This window comes from Rhea pennata, chromosome Z (assembly GCF_028389875.1).
Source record: "Rhea pennata isolate bPtePen1 chromosome Z, bPtePen1.pri, whole genome shotgun sequence".
Classification (NCBI taxonomy): domain Eukaryota; kingdom Metazoa; phylum Chordata; class Aves; order Rheiformes; family Rheidae; genus Rhea; species Rhea pennata.
Genome location: NC_084702.1, coordinates 2,756,811 through 2,779,746, shown reverse-complemented (window position 1 = coordinate 2,779,746; position 22,936 = coordinate 2,756,811).

Sequence of the window (22,936 nt, the reverse complement as noted above, 5' to 3'; positions counted from 1 at the left end):
TTTCCACAGCATTTTTTGGTCTCCAGGGAAAAAGAAAAAAAAAAAAAAAAAAAGAAAAAAAAAAACTTTCCAGCATTCTCCCTTGGATTACTCTTTCAGTGACACAAGGGAAACTGGGAGTGAGCTAGCTGAAAGGACAAACTCATACCACTTACTGACTTAGAATGTTAACATTATTTATTAAATAGGATGAGTATAGTGGATACATTACAATTTTTATTCTGGGTTTTCTTTTTCTATGCAATGACACTCACCCGCTTCACATTCATTCCACTTCTAGTCTCCTGCCTTCATCCTGGCAGTGGCCAGCATAATGGGCTTGGGGAGATGAGGCATTTTTTTTACTGCTCAGCAGGTCCAGCTGGTGGTTTGGCCCGTGCACCCCTTGAGTTCAGCACTCTACACAGTGCTGAATATCCCAATATGAATGTTCCCAAGAGGGGCTAACGCTCTTCACTATTTTTTGCTTTCTAACTTAGTCAGCGTAGGCTGCCAATGGCAGCTAAGGACCCCTTTTATCTACTAGAACTATTTTCTTATCTCAGCTGTACTAACCATGCGTAGGTACTGGGTGGGAAGCAGCTGGGCCTTGCTGACAGTGTAGAATAAGCACATTCCGGCTTAGTGGGTTTGGTCAGTGTGTGAAAGCACACCCTGAGGCTGCTATCCCATACTCTGCCAGTCCCCCAACTCCTTGCCAGACCTTTTGCAGGTGTTCTCACTACGGCAATCAATAGGTAGGTAGAGTTCAGAGCTTCCAGGTAGAGCTCTCATTTAGCACTTTTCTGCTTTTAGTTTATTTCCCCATGCAGACCAGAGTCACCTAAGGGTTAGAGCTGGGTGAATTTAGCCAAGATCTGACATATTTAGGTGGTGCTTTTCAGTCGGCCTCACCCTGTAACAAGAGTCCAGAAACTTTTTGCAATTTGGATAATCCACATTTCTTCTGGTCCACATCTGCTGTGATGAGGTATTTTTCCTCACTGGCTATTATATGCTATTAAGATAAATATATTTCACAATAAACAGCTTGCTTCTTTCTCAGCCTCCAGTGCATCTTTGCCTTCCAAGACTGGGAAGTTACATTGTGTCAGGTGCTAAAAACTTTTACTTCACAAGATCCAACTTCTAATCTTCATCTTGAGAGATGTGTCTTCCCTTTAGCAACCTCAGTAGAAGCAAAATTACAATCCAGTAGCCCCCCACAAGGAGCAAGTACGTTTCTGAACACTAATCTGAATTTCTCCTGACTGCGTAATGAGCTTCATACATGTTTGAGTTGGCATATGGGAAACTGCAGCTCCCCCTTTCTTCAAAATCAAGTGATTTCAAGTAGTGGTTTCAGTGGGCTGGTAGCGCCACAAGGCTTGTAACTTCTGACAGGTAAGCTCTTCTCATCCTTCATGAAAATTCCCTGTTGTCCCTTTACTTTCATCACTGTTCTCTTCCCTCCTAACAATTGCCTCCTGGGAATTATTAAGCTTTGCTTTTTCTGATGTCTTTTTTTGCAAAACATACAATGACATTAATCACCTGTTTTACTACTATTATTCTAGCTTACATCTCCAAAGACGATGCAAGCCAGCTTGCATTAACTAGCTGGGCTGTTTAGCCTGGAGAAGAGAAGACTGAGAGTGGATCTTTTCAGTGCATACAAGTATCTTAAAGGATGGTGTCAAAAGGATGGGGCCAGGCTCTTTTCAGTGGTAGACAAGAGGCAATGGTGGGCAAACTCTCATGCAATACTCTAGGAAGCCTGCATATTCTTCTTTGGAAAGCATGTGGCACGTAACAGAACTTTCTTCTCATTTCCCGTGTGAACCATGGAATGATGCTACCGACAGAGGGTGCAGTACTGTGAAGGACACAGCATCTCCAGGGAATCCAGCAGAGGAAGCAGCTCTAAATGTCCATGCAGAGACTACCTGCCTACCCTACAAGCGATAGACAAGCACATCCAAAGGAACCCCAAAACATTTTGCCCTTCAGCCTTCCTCTGTTGTACGCATCACATTCCTGCCTGAGGTCGCTGATTGTTGCCAAACATTGAGTTGCCAAGACTACGAGGCAAGCCAAATACTCTGCACAGCAACCTGCTGGGTCACGGTCTGTGGAAACGCTAGCCCGTAAACACAGGCCTGCCAGGCAGCAAATGCTATGGGCATACTTGCATGCTTGATGCAGCCTGTACCTGAGCATCAACCAAATGGGTCACAGCTGAAGACTTCTTCACCCACCTACTAGCAGACCAAACAAGGGAACCTGGCCAATATATCAATTCCAAAAAGGCACTGTGAACATCCCTCGGCCACCGTGTTTGAACTTGGAGCGCAGAGGCACAGGAAATGTAAACATGTCTCATTTTCACTTGGATACCACACACTGTCAGACCTATTCAGTACTTTCAAAATCTTCTTCCAAGTTTCACTGATGGTCTCCTCCTGACAGAGGCATCAAAGAGGTGGATTTTCTCTTTTGGACGGGGTATTTCCTATATAAACAGTTTGGCAGACCACCATTTGCTTTTTATATTTTCAATAAAATCTATTTTGTATTCTGCATCTCTTTTCATACCACCCTCTGGGATTCCTGATGGCTAATTTTAGTGACCTGCAAAGATGACTGCAGCACAAACAAACAAACAAACAAAAAAGCAGTGAAAAGGTGTGCATTCAAAAATCCCAAATCCTGATTCACTCAGTTATTTTATTCAGTTACTCTCCCTTGCACTGCTGAGTGCTGATTTAAAAATCAGTGAATGAGCAATGGATTTAGGTGAATCAAGGCACCACTTGCTGATTTCATTTCCCAGACTAGTCTGCAGAACAGGGTGGGATCTAGAAACACCAAATGCGGAAAAGAACAACAACAACAAAAACCCAAACCCCAAACCCAAACTGTTTCTAATACTATTAGATGTTTACAGGAATATATATCCCTGTATTATGGAATGTTCACAGAATCACAGAATGGTTGAGGTTGGAAGGGACCTCTGGAGATCACCTAGTCCAACCCCCATTGCTCAGGTAGGGTCACCTAGAGCATGTTAGACAGGGTTGCATCCAGTGGGTCTTGAATGTCTCCAGAGAAGGAGACTCCACAACAGTTCCAGTGCTCTGTCACTCTCACTCTAAAGAAATCCCTCCTCACATTCAGGCAGCACTTCCTGTGGTTCAGTTTGTGCCCCTTGCCTCTTCTCATGCCACATGGCACCACTGACAGGAGTTTGACCCCATCCTCTTGGCACACTCCCTTAAGGTATTTATAGACATTGACAAGATATGTTAAGCCTATGGCTCTAATCGTCATCTGGCACAGAGAAGCACCTACAATGACTTGTAGGTCGCTTTATCTTTCTTTTTGGTTCAACAAGTCTTTACAATATGTTAATTTCCCTCCTTTTCTGTGAAATCTTTGCAATTTTGTGAATATGCTACTGTTATAACAGCCATCCTAATCTGGATTTTAGGATTGCTACAACTTGTTCTGTGCACCAATGCTTTGGGGTTTCCCAACCTGGTATATTATACTTCACAATATAATTTCTTTCTGTCTTCTTTTATTTTTCTGTAGCCTAGAAATCATTTATGCATGATGGAAAAGCAGCCCAAGAGATTTTCACTGAAAAACATAATGCTTGTTCCCTCTGAGTTTTTCTTTTTCTTTTTCTTTTCTTTTTTCTTTTCTTTTTTTTCCTTTTTTTTTTTTTTTTTTTTTTTTTTTGGCCTAGATTGAAGGAAATAATTGATTTTCATTTTGAACAACAACAATGAAAACAATGTAAATCTGATATTTTATCAGGCTAATGTGAAACGTTCATCTTTCTCACTGAAATGAAAATTTTGATATAATCAAGACTAGCAAGACAGACAAAGTAAAAATAAGTTCACAAACCACAGATCAAAAAAAAAAATAAATAAAATAATGGATATATTGGCGCTTAAAATAAGAGTGTTACTAAAAAAGAAAAACTCCTTTCTGATATTTCTGAAATATTTCTTCCATTTTCTTATTTTGATCAAAACAATTTATCAAACCATTTAGCTTTAATTAGGAGTTACATGGTATTGGATAGCAGAGTCCCTTATGCATGGGGTGCATGGGGTGGGCTGTTTAGTCCCCTAAGGAGAAAGCCGATCCTGATTATATTCCTGTTTGAGAGCTCAGTAGTATTCTCATAGGATGAGGAAGGCTTTTGGAACCATGGATAGAGCCAGCAAAATTATGAAAAGAAGCTCTACCTTCCACCTGTATCTTCTCACTGAACTATCTAAGATGTTTCTGATAAGACTAGCGTGCTCAAGATGAAAAATTGATGTCACCAAAGGTACACTGAGAATGGTCTTGAACAGACTCACAGGCAAAGGGCGGAGGAATCGTTACCAGGCAGCCTCAGAGCTTTTGCTGCCACGATCACACCGGCTCTGAGAAGGAACACAGTGTATATAATGTATAATGAATATATATTGATCTTTTGAAACAATGTATACTGTGACTTTTTGCTAGCGTTTTTTTTTTTTTTTTTTTTTTTTCCTAATGGAAGAGCCACTGCTGCTTAATGTTATGTAAAGGACAGTCTGTTCCTAAAAGAAAACTTTTCCTCTATGGAATATTATTTTACAGTGAAGCAAGGAGGAATTTCTTCACCATGAGAGTGACAGAGCACTGGAACAGGTTGCCCAGAGAGGTTGTGGAATCTCCTTCTCTGGAGACATCCAAGACCTGCCTGGATGCAACCCTCTCTATCGTGCTCCAGGTGACCCTGCTTGAGCAGGCAAGTTGGACTACATGATCTCCAGAGGTCCCTTCCAACTTTACCCATTCTATGAGTCTGTGAAATAAATGTCTTTAAGAGATGTTCAAAATTTCCAGTTTGGGAGGCCTGATCAAGAATTTCCAAGAACAAAAATCCTTTTTTATGTTTATCCTTTTTTCCCTTACATTAATTTCAGATGTCAGATACGGACAGGTAGGGACTTATGTTACCTACATTAATTCTCAGAATAGTAGAATTCACAGAATGCACAGCCTCAGAGGTATGCTGTGAACTGAGAGAAGACCACTCATGTCATGCAGAATTGGGATGAAGATATGAGCAAATAATTTCTCTTCTGAACAGCTAAATTTACCACCTTTTGGAGATACAAAGTAATACTCTGCCATTTCCAATAGGCACTTAGAGGGTCACATAAGTGAAAACAGAGCAATCACAAAATCAGTAAGGTTGGAAGGGACCTCTGGAGATCATCTAGTCCGACCTCCTGAAGATTTCCTGGTGCTGGTTCCACTGTGGCTTAAACCCAGGACCTTCAGCATGTAAAGCAGATGTCATAACCACTACATTATCCCTCTACTACAGACTCTGACATTTAGATAGATGAACTAGGAAGCCAAAGGTAAGTCAACGGACATCACAACCTGTGCTAAAATATTTTACAGTCATGCCCTGAAATACTACGCAGCAGTAAATGAGCAGCCAGTGCAAGTATTTTACTACCAACTATTTTAACAATTAAGAACACCACTATGAAACCTACATTCCAAAGTAAATGAGGATTATCTGATGGTGTAACTGGTTACAAATTCTGTCCCTTCTCCTGCTCTAACAACTTTGAAACCCAGTGTCCAACTTTGGTCAGATTTTGACAGAAAGTTCAGAGATACTGAGATGCTGCAAATTTCCAGAAAAATAGATGATAATTTTCAGGATAGTATCTCCAACAGAAAGGTGTATACATCTGCAACGTATGTTTAACTTCATTATCTAGCCAGAATCCAAAAGGCATAGCCTAAGTGAAAGCCAGAAGAGAACAAACCAAAACAAAGTAAAAAAAAAAAAAAAAAAAAAAAAAAAAAGGCTGCATTAGATCTCTGATTACTATGGGATTGGGTGTCTTCCCTCAGCAAACAGGTCACGTCAAGTTAGATTGGTGGAACTAACAGTGTAATTTAAAAACAGCTTTTTTTTCCCCCTCAGTCTCCTGAGTCAGATAATTACACCTTTTGATTCCATCTCCTCCTGCTTAGGATAGACTCCCAAACTCACTCTTGCCCCTTTATAAGCTGTTATTTTAGCCTTTACACAGCAGTCATTATATTCTCTTGAGACTCTCTCTTCATGCCATTAAACAATGAATTAGGTCTTCATGTGACAACAGATGGAAATGTAAACACGATGCTTCAGTAAAGAGGAGGAGGAATTCTGGAAGAAGTGCTGAGGTGCTTATGCTTCACTCATTTGGCTGCATTAAGAGCATACAATATACTATTTCCAGTTTTAAAGAATTTTAAATCAATTACATCATTTTGCAAATTATCTGTAGTCATTTGATGGAATCGAAATGCACTGATTTTACGGCAGCTGCTTGAAATCTTAGAAGAAAAGTAAATAGGCTGTATTTAATCAATATTCTAACCATAAATATTTAAAAGGTAGGTAACAAACATTGAAAAGGCATTGAGCAGGCATTTTAATGAATACTTTAGAAAAAATCTAACTGGAAAGTACAGGGAGAGGAGCGTAGGAAACAAGAGCAAGTATATTTTTCAGAAAAAAAGAAAAAAAATGTGAAAATACCAGACTTTTCACTGAAAAAAGTTGTGCTAAATTAGTTTGACCTACCCAAAAAGTCAGCCAACATTCAAAATGGTCAAGGTAGTTTGCTGCTTATGAGCATTCAGATAATCACAAAACCACGGCTGAGGTTGGAAGACAGCTCTGGAGATCATCTAGTTCAGCCTTCAACCTCCCTGCTCAAGCAGGGCCAACCACAAGTTGCAAAGGATTGAGTCCAGGTGGCCTTTTAATATCTCCACAGAAGGAGATTCAGTAGCTTCACTGGGGATCCTGTTCCAGTGCTCCATCACTCTCACTGTAAAAAAAAGTTTTCCCTCATGTTCCACAAGGAAAATCCTGCGTTTCAGTTTGTGCTGTTGTCTCTGGTCCTACCGATCACGCCATTTGTCACTCCAGTCTTCAAGAAGGGCAAGAAGGAGGACCCAGGCAACTACAGGCCAGTCAGCCTCACCTCCATCCCTGGAATGGTGATGGAACAGCTCATTCTGGACATCATCTCCAGACATATGGAGGAGAAGAAGGTGATCAGGAGTAGCCAGCATGGATTCACCAAGGGGAAATCCTGCTTGACCAACATGATAGCCTTCTATGATGGAATGACTGAAGGGGTAGATGAGGGGAGAGCAGTGGACGTTGTGTACCTTAACTTCAGCAAGGCTTTTGACACTGTCTCCCATAACATCCTCCTAGAGAAGCTCAGGCAGTGTGGGTTAGACGAGTGGACAGCGAGGTGGCTTGAGGACTGGCTGAAAGGCAGAGCTCAGAGGGTGGTCATCAGTGGTGCAGAGTCCAGCTGGAGGCCTGAGGCTAGTCCCAGGGCTCAGTACTGGCTCCCATCTTGTGCAACTTGGGCATCAGCGTGGTGCACAGACAGAGCTTCAGTTTGCGCAAGGACCCAAATGCTTTCCCACGAGGGTCTCCCCCAGAGTTCCTTGTCATGTATCTTCCATTGTTGGTAGCCAGCTTGGCAGGCCCTTGTATAGTACCCACAGTCCCACACAGAGGCAGCGTGCATCTCCCTCATCAAGAGCTCTAGCTGTGGCTTTCACTTTGGCCCACTGACTTGAGTATCCTGTTCCCAAGGCAAAACAGAGAGTCACCGTACCAGGGTTATATACTATAGAGGGCCACACTCAATCTCCTATACGGGAGTGCCCTCTGCAAAACAGGCCCACACTGCAGTGTCCTCAGAAAACCAGGTCCACCCTGTGCGCACAGGAGATAACGTCTCGCAGCACATCGCCTTGCACAGGCAGTGGCTCTGCTGGGAGAGTGGAGGGAGGCGGCCCCTCTGCCTCACACAGCAGAGGCGTGGGCTCAAAACGTACTTCCCATAACTAGGTTACGTGCAGGGTACTCCTCTCCTGTCCCCTCTGCTTCAACTGCACATGTACATAGCGCTTCCATTTCCGTGCAGCTGCAGTTTGGGCCACCGCCACGTGGGCCCTGACTGTACCCTCAGTCAGTCACCCACGTCTGAATGCAGGTGCAGGTGTGTACAGTCAGTGGTGCACGTCCCATAACTCATTTGGTATCCTGCCCACACCAGGGCAACAAGCTGGTTTTCCACAGGTGCGTAATGGGCTGTGGCCCCTTCCAGGGAACGGGACCAGAAACCTGCAGATTCCTGCCTACCATGGGCACATTGCTGCCACAGCCCCCAAGATACCATATCCCCCATAACCATTACCTCCATCTCGACAGGTTGTCCCTCAGACAGAATAAATAGTTTAGAATGGTGGACCATCGCCTCCCTGCATAGGTCAAGGGCTTGCTGCTGGTCTTCAGTCCACTGCCACTGGCTACTTGTTTTGGTCAAAGGCTGCAGCAGTCACTGGGTGGGGTATCCAGGCCAGCCAGAAATCACCTGTAGCAGGGAAAGACCCTACCACAGTGGCTCACGACCACTGACATAACATTGGAACTTCAATTACATTTCCTGCCCCATGCTGCGCAAAAGTTAATGGGGTAGGAAAATTCTGCACCTGAGCATCAGTTGAAAAGGGGCTCATTGAATTCAGCTCCTCTCTTAGGAAAGTAAGCCGCCCAGCACCTGCATCCCATGCTCTCAATCACCAGCCTAACAAAGGCTCTCCCACCTGCTGCTGGAAAGTAGTTAAAAAGTCACACAGTTCCTTTGGGGTACACATCCAAGCTCCACACTACTCCTACTTATTTCCCTCTCCTTTTCTATTGCACAAATGCCTGGACCTGGGGAGTAGCCGGTTCTCCTCCTAACCCAGATTCAGCCTCCCACTCACATGAAGTACTCCTAATGTTAGCATCCCACTCCTCTGGCTCCCAGGAGGGTCTCCTTGTTACTGCGCTCCCCTGGGCAACTGCAGATGGGCCTCTACCAGAGCTCGCACGGCGCTTGTTAGCCACTTGTAAAGCTAGTGTCTCTACCCAATGGGTTAATTCCTGACTCTTTTCAGTTTGGCTCGTGATCAACTGCTGTGCTAGTACCTTCATGTCATGCTAATCTCCAGTCTCCTTCCCCAGATCTTTTACTCGTTGCTGCAAAGACAGTATCTCTGTATGTAATGCTCAAATGGCCATCAACAGCACCCATCCCAATCATCACGGCTAGCCTCCAAGATGCCTCCAAAGTGCTCTGGAAGGACACAGCCCATAAAGCGACTTCAGGCACTTTTGGGGGAAGATTTTCCCTCTGCACCCACTCTGGACAGTCCTCGGGGACAGCCAGAGTGGCAAGTAATGCAGCTGTCAGCCCCCAACACTCAGTCTGGGCCATTCTGGCAGCAAGCAGTTCCTCCTTGGCTCCGCCCACCCCCTTTGCTCTCCTCAGACACAGCATTTCATTTATGCACCCTGCCAACTGCGCCAATGGTAAGGGTCAAGTGGAGGCAATGCCTGGCCTCCCATCAGGGACAGATGCACAAACACAAGGCACACTGTTGTCAATACGGAGTATTTATTACATCTGCCTCTGAGCAGGGGCTCCTCAGCAAATGAGGCACTGGCAGCGTGGACTCAGGAACAGGGAGTCTCTGGCAGTATGCCTTGGTGTGAGTGAAGCCGAGCACAGGCAAGTGGAGGTGGAAGAGGACTTGGAGCTGGATTTTTCAATCCCTCTCACAGACAACCCTGACCAGCAGGGTCACTGTTGCAAGGAGAAGCTATCACACACAAGTTTTGGCTGGCAGAACGTGGCATCGCATCTTGGAATTCTTTCAAGTCAAGCTTTGTTCGTATCGTATTGGGATCACAAAGCATGGACAGAAGCAAGAGAAATCTTCACCTGTGCACAACTCACAAGTGGTGGAACTGGAACTTCCTGCCTTTGCTATAGTTTGGAGCTAAATGTACCTGCTTGCAATGGAACTTGCTCACCAAAAGAAGGGTAGGCTCTCTTAGGAACCATCTCGTCTCCACAAGCATACTAATCATCTAATATGCCTGCTGGCAAAACTGGTGTCCAGGCTCATTTCAGTATCCCTATGGTAAGGAGAAGCAAGTGCTCAGCTGCTGAACAGGAGGAGCAAGGAAGGCTGCAAAAGGAGGGCTGCTTCCAGAGAGACAACACCTGTGGGTTGCTAGTATCAACGAGAAGTTACTCTATCTCAGCTATGTGGTACGGGCCATGGGTGTTGGTATGCTCTTTCTTGGTATCCTGGTATGTTGGGAGCACTTCCAAGAAGTGAACTGTCTGTACGGAAATGTTGGTGTTGCATCTCTGATAGAATTGCAAGAAGTGAAAGGTACGCTGTATCTCTGCCCTGTGATGCCTCAGCTCTGGAAGCACACGGCACAAGGATGCGTATGGGATCTCCTTGTGTCTGAGACAGCATGGCTAGCACTTCTGCTACAAGAGCTGCGGTTCTGTTCTTGTTCAAATTCTGCCATCCGCTGCGATGATTCTCAATGCATGAAGAGCCATGAAGGCATTTCAAGCGTGCTCTGGGCCCAGGCTGCTCTCTGGGCAACGCCAGCTCGCGGTGCAAGGCCTGCGCCTGCTGCCGTGCTGTCTCTGGTGGGCACCCTGTGTGCCGGACCCATAAAGCCCTAGAAGGGAAGAAGGCTCAGAGGAGATGGGCAAGGGCCGTGTGCCCACAAAGCTCCGGGGGAGAATGTAGTCTGTGACTGACCACAGCTGTTGCACAGAAAGCATCAGCTTTATGCCAGGGCACAGGGGCCCACAGCGTGCCCTTCTTTTAGGTGAGCGGCTAGATAGGTTGAGTGGAACAACTGACCGGGCTGCTCCACTGACTTTATCACAGACCATGAAGAGCAAGCGGTGGTGTAAAGGTTTCTCTCCGAGTTCATCCAAAGGGTGTGACTGTCTCCCTGAGTTAGTAAGGCCAGCGCGATGGGTGGAGGAGGGGGAGAAAGGAGGAGGAGTGTAGGAGTGGCTCCAGCAGGAAAGTCTTTTGAAAAGAAAATCAGGGTGAGTCCTTGCACTTTGTCCCACACCAGCTGCGAGCCAGGCCAGCACACCATGGCGGGAGGTGGACGGCAAGCCCAGCGCAGAGCTGCCAGAGCAGAGGCTGAAGCTGCAGCCGGAGCAGCACGCACAGCCCCCAGCACTGTGGAGCATGGCAAAGACTCTGGGGAGCGCAACATGGCACCCAGGACACCCACGGCCCCATGGGCAGGATGTCCGTAGGGGGAGCTGCCAGAGGCACAAGAAGAGGCCAGGCAGCGCTGCCTCCGCTGTACCCACTGAATTCCACAGCAGCTGCCAACCAAAATATGTTATAACGGCAGCAGGCAAAAGCCTGGGGCAAATCGGTTACATACGACCCTTACTGGACAGCCAGCAGCACGCACACGTGCTGACTGCTGAAGATTCCAGCTCTGGTCTACTGTACAGCCACGCTTCTGTTGCAGCCACTCAGGCCAACCCCAAGAAGGCACAGGAAGGCTTGAGTAGGTTTTAGACGGTTCTCTGGTGAAAGTCCAGAGAGATCAGGGCACTCCTTTTGCACTCAATAACCTTCCAAATGAGGCGGGATAGCAAGGACTAGCCTGGACATAGCACATAGTCTTCCATCCACAAGGACTGACATAGATAGAAGGGATGCCCAGGCTGCTCAAAGAGCAGCTGTGCAAGCGGTCCCCTTCTGGTCCCCTCATGGGTTGCAACAAAAGTGTTTGTCAGGTAACTGCCTGCCTCAGAGAGCACTGCGTGGCTTTCCGCTGTGTGCTCCTTTCAAAGGAGAATCTGCCGAGTGGCCACATGTGAAGACAAGAGGCATTAACTCAGTCCTTGAGGAGGTGATGGTTGCAATCTACTGAAAAGCATCCCCAACCCAGTGGTCCAACACGCAGCCAGGTGGCTGCAGGTCTGCAGGGCGTGCTGTGTGGCTGTCTGATGCGACTCAAAGAATCAGAAGGGGAAATCACAGCTGCTGAGTACTAGCTGCTAGTAATCAGAGCGGAAAGTGTCTCAGTCTATGGCCACTCCTGGAGACTCACACCCAGAGCACCCAGGCCTGATGAATACGCTGAGTGCTCTCCTTGCTGCTCTCCCTCCTAACCCTGTCCCCGGACGCTACTTGGGACACCTGTGGAACTGCGGGGAGCACATCTCCGAGAGAGAGAGCCTCTTTCAAGGACTACACCATGAGAAGTGCCAAGAAGCAGTGCTGCACAGTGCCTGGCAGTGACTGTCGTCATGGCTGTTGAATTTAGGACCCTGGGAAACACACATTCCGCTCCTGCTCTTCTGGGTGGGTCAGTTGTGCGTGTATACGTGTTGTAGTGCACTCTACTGCATAGATATGTGTATTCACTATGATTCAGTTGCTTGCACACCAGAGGTGTTAGTTAGACGAAGCCTGAAAGAAATGTCAGAACCTTGGCCACACACTGCTGGCACAGCCAGCACCACGTGCTGGTCAGTCAAGGAGTGGCAAGTGGTGAGAACATCTGCAGGAGAGGTGGAGAGGAGTCAGTGCCACATCCCATTTTGTCCACAGTGCCTAGCTGCGTGCTGCACAGCAGCTGGTCAAAGCTAGCACAGCTGAGCTGAGGAAAGAGTCCCAGCACATGGACGGGTCCTGTGGGATGCAAGGCGCAGAGTCCCGCCTGGGTGTCCGAACGCTGAGTGTGACCGGTCCCTCCAGAAGCCTGCCATGGGCGATGCCTGAGTGCAGCTCGCAGGGCTTCATTGAGGCTTGGGGTGTAAGGCTGTTGGAGCACACGGAGGTGGGGTCCTGCATGGGGCACAGGGCACCCTGGGCCAGCACTCCCACGGGGCCTTTGTGATGGCCCTTGGTGACAGCCCCGAGCTACTGTGACTGCGCAGCGCAGCTGCCCTTGCCGGGCGGCTGCAGGGTCTCGCCCAGATGCCGAGTGTGTGCGCGAGGCATGCTGGATCAAGGCATAAACGAGCTGTGGCTGGTGCTGGCTGGTACGCGGAGGTGGGCAGCAGCTCTGGGTGCCCGTAGCCAGAGCCGACACTGTCTGAGCTTCCGCTTGCCCTGCCTGCCAGAGGTGGCTGGGCTCCCTGAGAGCGGGGCACGCTTGCAGAGACGAGGTGAGCTGCGTGCGGCATGTGCTGCACGGGCCAGGCGATGGGCTGGGGGCGGTGGGGCTTGGGGAGCTGTTGGGGCTACAGCTGCAGCATGCCTGCCCACGGGCAAGGGCTGTCGCTGTGCCAGCGCGCATGCCCCTGGCATGACTGCGCGGGAGCAGGGTGCCTGCTCATGGTCCCTGTGCACGAGAGCATCATTTTGAGCAGCCACAAGTGTGTGTGAGTGTGCACGTGTGTGTGAGTGTGGGCTGGTGAGTGTGCCTGTGTGTGCGTGCGTGCAAGCCGGGGAGGGCAGTGACCACATGAGTGTCCGGGCGAGCACAAGGGCTCGACCCACTCACGTTGTGCTGGTTCCCAGCGTGCAGCCCAAGCCATGGAGGAGGCTGAAGCGAAGGTGGCCCTGCAGCGGGTGAGGATGGAGAACTGTGAGCTCCTGAATCTCCTGGAGACCCTGGAGGTGGAGCATGAGGCGCTGCAGAGCAGAAACTCCCACCTGACAGAGCAGCTGGCCAGGTGGGGTGATGCTGATGTCACTTGCTGTGGGGATGCAGGAGGCTGGGGAGGCTGGGCTGCGAACGATGGGAGAGGAAGGGGAGGCTGGTGGCAAGGCTAGTGCTGGGCAGATCTGAGGGTGCCGCATTGCTGCAGGCTGCAGAGGCCCAGGAAGGTGGCCGAGCAGCCCGAAGGGCTGCTGGCTGAGGTGAGCAAGCTGCGGGAGCAGCTGGAGCAAAGCCAGCAGGAGAGGGGCTGCTGCAGGGAGCTGCTGCGGTATCTGGTAAGCGTGGAGAGCTGCTGGTTCATGGGCTTGGGGCAGCCCCATCTGCAGGGCTGCTCAGGGCCTTGTGTGCCCTGCTCTGAAGCCCTGCTGTGTGCCTTTTCCATGCAGCAGGAGGAGAAGCAGGAGCTGCAGGACACTGCCCAAAAGCTTCTGGTGGAGAACTGTGCCCTCGGGCAGCAGCACTACAGATGCCGCCAGGAGCTGCAGGGCCTGGAGCAGCTGCTGCCGCATCTGTTGGGTGAGCTGGGGTGGGGGCCTCTGCCAGTCCCCTGGTGCCCACAGAGCTGGGTGCCAGAGGGGAGCCAGTGGCAAGGGGCAGTGCTGGAGCAGGAGAAGAGTGCCGAGAACACTGGAAGGGCACAGGGCCTGGGACGTGCTGCCAGGAGGAGATCTCTTGGGAGACACACTGTGCCCTGATGGGTGCTCCTCTTCCTCTCCTCTCCTCTTCCTCTGCTCTCCTGCAGGAACGCTTGCAGGCAGCCCAGCAGGAGCGAGCTGTGAGGCTGCGGGAGCTGGACGAGGTACAGGGCAGAGGGAGAGTGCTGGTGGCAGTGTGCATGGCAGCGAGCCGGCGCTGGGGTCGATGCGCCCCACGGCCTCTGGCAGCGATGGGTGTGGACAGCGTTGGTGTCAGGAGCCGGGTTCCGTGCTGGCCCTTTCCCGGCCTGGTCTGTCACCCACCCTGCCTGCAGCCTGGGGCTGGGGGACTGCGAGGGGCCAGAGCCCTGGGGTTGGATGGGGCAGGGGCTGCCCAGGTGCCAGCCGCCCTCCCTGCAGCCTATGCCCCGTGTCCTGCAGGAGAAAGAGTGCTTGGGCCAGCTGAAGGAGCAGCTGCATCAGCAGCAGGAGCGAGTCAAGGTAGTGCCCAGGGGCCAGGGCGGAGGGAGGCTGGTGGATGCCCACCGGCCGGCTGCTTTGGCGAGGCTGTAGCAGGCACACACAGCGTGACCTTCCCTCTACCAGGCGCTGCATGCTGCAGTTCGGCAGCTCCGGGAGGAAGTGGAGGAGCTGGAGCTGCAGAATGCCTAGTGAGCGGGGACGGGGCCACCTCTGCCCTGCGAGCTCGGCAGGGGCTGGGTGCCGCAGCTGGCTCCCGTGCCAGCTGCAGGCAGCATCTGGGAGTCTACGGAGCATGTGGCAGGCCAGGCGAGTCTGATCCCTGCTGGGGATCCCCAGCGGTCAGTGGTGGTCCAAGGAAGCCCTGTTGCCTGCAGCAATCAGCAGATGCAGATGGAGGCTGAGGTGGAGGGAGCTGTGCTGCCAGAGCTGGTGGAAGCCCAGCTGGTAAGGGGTAGAGGCAGAGCCAAGGGCTGCCACGACTGGCCAGCGGGGTCTTGCTGGGCTCAGGGGTGCCGTGCAGCCCCATGCAGCCCCACAAGTGTCCTTTTTTGGTGTTGACTTGCAGGAGAGGGAGGAGAAGGCAAAGAGGTGGGGCATCGGTACCTGGCTGCAGTGAGTTGCTCGAGTCCCTTGTTGCGACCCTGGGGCCCAAATGTGAGCAGCTGTGCAGCAAGTGGGACTCACCCTGGGGGGTCCTGCTCACTGGCTGTGGGCTTTGCAGCTGGGAAATAGGCCCCAGGAGTGTCTTCATGGTTCCGGGCTTCCTTCTGGGCGGGCTGAGGTGGCTCTTTGGCAAGGCTCCCCGAGGAGGGAGCGGCGAGCAGTGTGTGCAGGGCAGATGGTGGGCTTCCCTGAAGGCAGCGTTGGCGGTGGGGCAGGCAAGGGCTGGGATGCACCTGCCGTGCCCCAACTCCCACCCTCTGCTGTCCCTCAGGAGACTCTGCGTGCTCTTTGTCTGCCTGGAGCTGGTGGTGGGTGCCGTGGTGGGCGCTGTGGTGTTCTACGCCTTCAGGTATGACCAGGAGCTCCTCTACCGGCTGCTGCTGTGGCTCCTCCCCGAGCAGTACTACGTGCATCTCGCGTACCTGCTGGGAGAGAGCCTGCGCCTGTGGAGCGAGGGGCTGCTGCCGTCCTGACAGCCACTGCAGCCCCGCATCTCCAGCGGCCTCTGCCTCCCGGAGCTGCAGGGCGAGCACAGAATAAAAGGTCCTTGGTGCCCCCCTTGGAGCAGTCGCATGTGCTTTGTGCATGCCCAGGGAGAAGACCTTTGGGCTGGGGCGGTGGGTGGTGGGCAGGGATTGCGAGGGGACTGCCGGCAAGGGTGAGACGCGTGTGAGCAAGGGGGGCGAGCGTGTGCCGCCTTGTGGGCTGCCGCCGTGGTGGGGAGCAGGGCTGGGCCTGGAGTGCTGGGGGCCGAGCTGCCCACTCACCGTGGGTGGCCAAAGGAGGTGAGGGCTGGCAAGGCTGTGGGGCTGTGGTAGCAGAGCAGGAGAGCCCTTGGAGGGCTGCCCGGGGCCCAAGGGGCTTGCTGCCCACAGCTGCACACAGGGATGTGCCTGTCACCTAGGAAAGGTGTGGGAGATGCTGTGCCCACAAGCCCTCCTGGAGACAGGCTGAAGGGCGGCTCTGGTGGGATGGGGAGAGACTCTTGTGTCAAAGCCAGCAGGAAGCAGCATTTCTGTGCAGGAACTGCTCGCCCAGGTGGGGCTGTGCTGGGGAAGGGGCAAGAAGGCAGCTGCAAGCCTGTGTTGCGGGGGTGGGGGTGGCAGACCCAGAGCAGAGCCTGCAACACTGTGAGGGCAGGGCTACTCCACTGCGGGTATGGCCAATGTGTGGGGCATAGGCCTGGAGGCAGAAGAGCTGCTGAGAGCTGGTTCCAGGGTAAAGCAGAGGTGCAAACCTCTTTGGGTTGCTTGCCCTGAGAAGGTGTGCAGCTCCTGGGACTAAAGCAGGAGGCTTTCCAGGATGCTTTGGGGTCAGTCAAGGTGTTTTTCCCTTGGGAACACCCCTCAGTGCCAACCACTCTCCACATGCTTTTGGGGTGTAACAAGCGCCTTGAGGAGGTCGGCCAAGTCTGGGGAGCCCTGGACTGGATGTACTTGTCAATGCACCGAGGGGGAGCACAGCCCCACAGGAAGGCTGCCAAGGTTCCCAAGTGCTAGAAACAGGTCTGCCAGGAAGCTGTCTTCTCATGGTCTCAACAGGTCTCCCCAGAGTCTTTTCCCGAGGTGGGTTTTGGGGGAGAGGGTGCTCTGAGGTGGTTCTTCGCTTTTTGCTTGTCTCTTTGGTTTGGTTGGGTCTGGCTTGGTGGGCTTCAGCTTTGGTTTGCATTGGCAAAACTAGTCCCTCTCTGTAGCCAGAGTGACCTGCTCTGGGGCTTGCTCTGATCTCACTGAGGAGAGGCTGTACAGTTCGTTAAAGCAGCTCTGGTTGCCTTCTGCGCCCACTGGGTGGGGCGTGGGTCAGCGGGGTTTAGCTTGAATGCCCCCTCACCTTGCCCAAAGAAAGCAAGTAAAGGACACAGAGAAAAAGAAATCAACGGATAAAGGAGTCATTGCCTTGTGCCCTTGAAGTGAGTGTGGGTCGTCTTGCAGTTCCAGCCCACAAGTCGGAGCTACTAAGTCCCTGGCCAAGACTTGCAATGCACTGCCACGTGTATTCTCCAAGGCTTGGGACTGTCTTGCCCCCCAGGGTGCTCTCTGTGGCCCGTGGCCGTCCTGAGGTTGTCTCGGAATCACTGTGACTCCTTGCCAAGTGCTGTGGGATGCCCAGAGGGCCTGGCAGCCCTGCGAACACTGACTGTTCTGATGCTTTGTAGCGGGTGCAGTAAGCTGCAGGTAGCTTGCTGACAGACCTGTGTGTGTTCGCACGTGTGTGCCTGGGTGTGCGCAGGCACGCACACATTCCCACAGCACTTACAGGGAATGCGAGCTGCCAAGAAGGAACAAGTCTTTTCATTCCCAAGACACTGCTAGTTAGTTTTTATAGGCTGGAAACAGGAAGAGGCAGGATATTCAAGAGCTTCCCCTGCGTGCCTATTCTTACTCAGCACGAGTGGCAGCAAGTCCACCGGTGCAGCTCGGAGCTTGCTATTGAAACCCCTGTTCAGGTTTTCTGCGGAAGAGACCAAAAGGCCCCAGAATTCTGCAACACACTGACTGGACCTGATATTCAGCACACGTGCATCCACTGCCTGGGATTTCCTCTGAAAGAAGAGTGTTGAAGCCCAGCTACATCCTGCTCGCTCTGCTCCAAAGGCAGTCACAAGATGGCGAGGACCATCTCCTCCTGGTGCTACCTGGTCGCCGTCTCGGAGAGAGAGCCTGACCAACCTCTTGTCTCCAGGAGATGCCGTCCCTGTGCCCCACCAATGACCCCAACAACAGAGGAAGGCTCGGGGCAGATGGGCAAAGGCGAGGTGCCCCTGCAGCTCAGGCAGAGTGTAGCATGTGCCTCACCAGTCACAGCTGAGAACTGATGTTTATCTCAATGCACAAGGCACCAGCCAAGGACCTCTGTGTTAGGGAAGGGTAAGCAGCTGTATCTGTTGAGTGGATCCACAGGTGTAAATATTTCTTGCTGAGCTGAGCAAAGGAATGTGAAGGTCTCCCTGAGATTATGCAGACCAGCATGAGGGAAGGTCGTACGTGGCTCAGCCCAACAGAGAGGGTGAAAGCTGAACAACTGACAAAGGGACTGTGGGGAGAGCACAGGCTTGAGCTGGCGTCAACCCACGTCTGCCTTCCTGGGCAGGCAGGGGCGGCGCAGCGTCGTGCCAGCGAGCATGTTATAATCACGTTGGTGTTGTGACTGACCTATGTAAGTGTACGTTTATATTGTGATTTTGGTATATTGCTGCATGGCTCTGCTAAATCAAAAATCCCCTGTAACATCATGTATCTTCAAGGGAAGCTTTGATATTAAACACTGCAGTCTCTGTGTTTGGAATACCTAAAAGCATCTGGTCGGAGAGCACTGGACTCTGGCATGAATCAGCTTAAAGGACAAGTTGTTCCCAAGGGTGACTATTTTTTTTTCCTATTGCTAGCATTTGGGGAATACCAGGAGTTCTGATTTAAGGTTACAGTGGTGCCTCACACTGAGGGGTGGAGGGCAGTGACAAGACCATCTGTGGACGGGAGTGCTGCCATGAAAGGGTTTGTAAACCTTATGAAGAGTAAGAAAGGATGGGAAGAGCCAGCTGACAACATTGAAAACTTGAAGAAAGAGCAAGCCTTTGCTGGTTGTTAGAAAGGTGCCTGCGAGCAGCAGCGGGAAAGTTGGAAAAGGAGACCTGTAAGAATAACATGCAAGAAAGAGAGAAAGAAACAGTTATGAAAGAGGACATGATGTATAAAGCAAGTTGCACCGAGTGAGAAATGCAGAAGAGGTTCTTAGAACTGCAGACCCATGGCACAGCCCATGCGCCCCACAGCATAGGCGTCCTTACTGCGGTCTGCTCCACTGGAGCCTATTACAGGAACCGCCGCAACGCATACTGTTAGAAACGAGATATGCCAATTCAAGATCGATGATTACATGAGTAAGATTTATTGATGCACAACTGCAATTGCAGGTGCGCTCCTAGGCAGAGGCCGCGGGCAAGGAGTCCTCGCGTCAGGACTGGCACCTCCCGAGAGCTCCCGCCCTTCACCCGCCTCAGCTCCTCATTGGCCGACGATGCTGAGCTCACAGTCTCCGTGCTGCATGGGGTGAGCTTTGCCTGGCGTCTCAGCCTCCCTTATAAGGGGATGAACCACCTGTCGGCTCCCTATTGGCTAATAAACATGTCGCAGCGAAAGCCCTTTTGCAGGCCGCCATCTCCTTTTTATCTCTAAGAGTCTGCAAGGTGGCGCTCGCCGCAGCTCAGGTTAGGTTACCAGCTTACCTGTTTGTCCCAACTTTGAAGTTATCTAACGTTCCTGTAAAAGCAAGGCAGCGAGGAGCTGTGGCTGGTGCTGGCTGGTGCGTGGAGGTGGGCAACAGCTCTGGGCGCTCGTCGCCAGAGCCGACGCTGCCTGTGCTTCCGCTTGCTCTGCCTGCCAGAGGTGGCCGGGCTCCCTGAGAGCGGGGCACGCTTGCAGAGAGGAGGTGAGCTGCGTGCGGCATGTGCTGCACGGGCCAAGCCATGGGCTGGGGGCGGTGGGGCTTGGGGAGCTGTTGGGGCTACAGCTGCAGCATGCCTGCCCACGGGCAAGGGCTGTACCTGTGCCGGCATGCATGCCCCTGGCATGACTGCGCGGGAGCAGGGTGCCTGCTCATGGTCGCTGTGCATGAGAGCATCGTTTTGAGCAGCCACAAGTGTGTGTGAGTGTGCACGTGTGTGTGAGTGTGGGCTGGTGAGTGTGCCTGTGTGTGCGTGCGTGCAAGCCGGGGAGGGCAGTGACCGCATGAGTGTCCGTGCGAGCACAAGGGCTGGACCCACTCACGTTGCGCTGGTTCCCAGCGTGCAGCCCAAGCCATGGAGGTGGCTGAAGCGAAGGTGGCCCTGCAGCGGGTGAGGATGGAGAACTGTGAGCTCCTGAATCTCCTGGAGACCCTGGAGGTGGAGCATGAGGCGCTGCAGAGCAGAAACTCCCACCTGAAAGAGCAGCTGGCCAGGTGGGGTGATGCTGATGTCACTTGCTGTGGGGATGCAGGAGGCTGGGGAGGCTGGGCTGCGAACGATGGGAGAGGAAGGGGAGGCTGGTGGTAAGGCTAGTGCTGGGCAGATCTGAGGGTGCCGCATTGCTGCAGGCTGCAGAGGCCCAGGAAGGTGGCCGAGCAGCCCGAAGGGCTGCTGGCTGAGGTGAGCAAGCTGCGGGAGCAGCTGGAGCAAAGCCAGCAGGAGAGGGGCTGCTGCAGGGAGCTGCTGCGGTATCTGGTAAGCGTGGAGAGCTGCTGGTTCATGGGCTTGGGGCAGCCCCATCTGCAGGGCTGCTCAGGGCCTTGTGTGCCCTGCTCTGAAGCCCTGCTGTGTGCCTTTTCCATGCAGCAGGAGGAGAAGCAGGAGCTGCAGGACACTGCCCAAAAGCTTCTGGTGGAGAACTGTGCCCTCGGGCAGCAGCACTACAGATGCCGCCAGGAGCTGCAGGGCCTGGAGCAGCTGCTGCTGCATCTGGGGGTGAGCTGGGGTGGGGGCCTCTGCCAGTCCCCTGGTGCCCACAGAGCTGGGTGCCAGAGGGGAGCCAGTGGCAAGGGGCAGTGCTGGAGCAGGAGAAGAGTGCCGAGAACACCGGAAGGGCACAGGGCCTTGGACGTGCTGCCAGGAGGAGATCTCTTGGGAGACACACTGTGCCCTGATGGGTGCTCCTCTTCCTCTCCTCTCCTCTTCCTCTGCTCTCCTGCAGGAACGCTTGCAGGCAGCCCAGCAGGAGCGAGCTGTGAGGCTGCGGGAGCTGGACGAGGTACAGGGCAGAGGGAGAGTGCTGGTGGCAGTGTGCATGGCAGCGAGCCGGCGCTGGGGTCGATGCACCCCACGGCCTCTGGCAGCGATGGGTGTGGACAGCGTTGGTGTCAGGAGCCGGGTTCCGTGCTGGTCCTTTCCCGGCCTGGTCTGTCACCCACCCTGCCTGCAGTCTGGGGCTGGGGGACTGCGAGGGGCCAGAGCCCTGGGGTTGGATGGGGCAGGGGCTGCCCAGGTGCCAGCCGCCCTCCCTGCAGCCTATGCCCCGTGTCCTGCAGGAGAAAGAGCGCTTGGGCCAGCTGAAGGAGCAGCTGCATCAGCAGCAGGAGCGAGCCAAGGTAGTGCCCAGGGGCCAGGGCGGAGGGAGGCTGGTGGATGCCCACCGGCCGGCTGCTTTGGCGAGGCTGTAGCAGGCACACACAGCGTGACCTTCCCTCTACCAGGCGCTGCATGCTGCAGTTCGGCAGCTCCGGGAGGAAGTGGAGGAGCTGGAGCTGCAGAATGCCTAGTGAGCGGGGACGGGGCCACCTCTGCCCTGCGAGCTCGGCAGGGGCTGGGTGCCGCAGCTGGCTCCCGTGCCAGCTGCAGGCAGCATCTGGGAGTCTACGGAGCATGTGGCAGGCCAGGCGAGTCTGATCCCTGCTGGGGATCCCCAGCGGTCAGTGGTGGTCCAAGGAAGCCCTGTTGCCTGCAGCAATCAGCAGATGCAGATGGAGGCTGAGGTGGAGGGAGCTGTGCTGCCAGAGCTGGTGGAAGCCCAGCTGGTAAGGGGTAGAGGCAGAGCCAAGGGCTGCCACGACTGGCCAGCGGGGTCTTGCTGGGCTCAGGGGTGCCGTGCAGCCCCATGCAGCCCCACAAGTGTCCTTTTTTGGTGTTGACTTGCAGGAGAGGGAGGAGAAGGCAAAGAGGTGGGTCATCGGTACCTGGCTGCAGTGAGTTGCTCGAGTCCCTTGTTGCGACCCTGGGGCCCAAATGTGAGCAGCTGTGCAGCAAGTGGGACTCACCCTGGGGGGTCCTGCTCACTGGCTGTGGGCTTTGCAGCTGGGAAATAGGCCCCAGGAGTGTCTTCATGGTTCCGGGCTTCCTTCTGGGCGGGCTGAGGTGGCTCTTTGGCAAGGCTCCCCGAGGAGGGAGCGGCGAGCAGTGTGTGCAGGGCAGATGGTGGGCTTCCCTGAAGGCAGCGTTGGCGGTGGGGCAGGCAAGGGCTGGGATGCACCTGCCGTGCCCCAACTCCCACCCTCTGCTGTCCCTCAGGAGACTCTGCGTGCTCTTTGTCTGCCTGGAGCTGGTGGTGGGCGCCGTGGTGGGCGCTGTGGTGTTCTACGCCTTCAGGTATGACCAGGAGCTCCTCTACCGGCTGCTGCTGTGGCTCCTCCCCGAGCAGTACTACGTGCATCTCGCGTACCTGCTGGGAGAGAGCCTGCGCCTGTGGAGCGAGGGGCTGCTGCCGTCCTGACAGCCACTGCAGCCCCGCATCTCCAGCGGCCTCTGCCTCCCGGAGCTGCAGGGCGAGCACAGAATAAAAGGTCCTTGGTGCCCCCCTTGGAGCAGTCGCATGTGCTTTGTGCATGCCCAGGGAGAAGACCTTTGGGCTGGGGCGGTGGGTGGTGGGCAGGGATTGCGAGGGGACTGCCGGCAAGGGCGAGACGCGTGTGAGCAAGGGGGGCGAGCGTGTGCCGCCTTGTGGGCTGCCGCCGTGGTGGGGAGCAGGGCTGGGCCTGGAGTGCTGGGGGCCAAGCTGCCCACTCACCGTGGGTGGCCAAAGGAGGTGAGGGCTGGCAAGGCTGTGGGGCTGTGGTAGGGGAGCAGGAGAGCCCTTGGAGGGCTGCTCGGGGCCCAAGGGGCTTGGTGCCCACA